This window comes from Capsicum annuum, unplaced genomic scaffold (assembly GCF_002878395.1).
Source record: "Capsicum annuum cultivar UCD-10X-F1 unplaced genomic scaffold, UCD10Xv1.1 ctg2684, whole genome shotgun sequence".
NCBI lineage: Eukaryota > Viridiplantae > Streptophyta > Magnoliopsida > Solanales > Solanaceae > Capsicum > Capsicum annuum.
Window position 1 is genome coordinate 99,023 of NW_025833162.1, and position 951 is coordinate 99,973.

The 951-nt window shown below is 40.1% G+C and overlaps 1 non-coding gene across 1 annotated transcript; it reads left to right on the forward strand.

Moving 5' to 3' along the window:
- The first annotated feature begins 641 nt into the window (after positions 1–641).
- LOC124890927 lies at positions 642–745 on the forward strand. The gene has a single exon (XR_007049446.1). It is a non-coding gene; the product is annotated as a small nucleolar RNA R71 (small nucleolar RNA).
- The last annotated feature ends 206 nt before the right edge of the window (positions 746–951 follow it).

Below are 951 nucleotides of genomic sequence, written 5' to 3' on the forward strand. Positions count from 1 at the left end.
GTTGGACGTTCTTACCAAGGTAACCCACTGCAATAGATCCAGGTTACAGTATTGGCTTACCTACCGATGAGATGTGGTAGGTGCCATCATGACTCCAAATGGGGTTGTGACACATACCTATCATACTCACTTTTTTTATCCCTCCAATAACAATCTCTATCTCTATCACACCATTCCCTTTCTCGATCATGATCGTTCCAATCTTGGTTCCCATCTTGCCTTTGGTAGGCCGAGCGGGAATCCCACAGATGATTAGCAAAGTACCTTATCTCCTTATCAAGGGCCTTTGCTTTATCCTCATCTTACCCTTTAGATACAACGACATTGACTTCTTTTACGGGTGCACTCATCACATGCTTTATAAGGAGTTCTAATTGTTTCATCATCTTAGCCATATTTTCATCCCTTTCATGATCTGTCTTTCTTTGCTCTTTGTTCACAATTGAGGTAGCGGTATATCCTGCAGCTACTTCGGTGTCCCTTGTATGCCACCCCCTATTTTGCTTTGTGATTTGCTCAAGCATAGTCGAAGCTATTCCATATGATAACTTTACAAGTGACCCACCAAAAGCGTTGTCCACCACATTTTGTTGAATTGGTCTAACGTCCTTTACAATATTTGAAGAAGCATCTTCTCCGACACTTCATGGCTAGGGAATTGCATGATCTTTTCATTAAACTTTCTCATACTTCATACAAAGGCTCCACATTGAGTTGACAAAAATTTGTAATTTTGTCTGGAAATCATATTATCTTTAAAGGAGGAAAATACCAATCCAAAAAGGCATCCATAAGCTCAACCCAAGATGTGATGGACCCAACGGGTAGAGTCCTCAACCATAACATCGTTTCACCCATTAAAGAGAATGCGAATTGCCACAACCTAATGGACTTTTTTTTGATATGAGCAATGTAAAACAGGGCACACACCTCAACAAAAATTTTCAAATA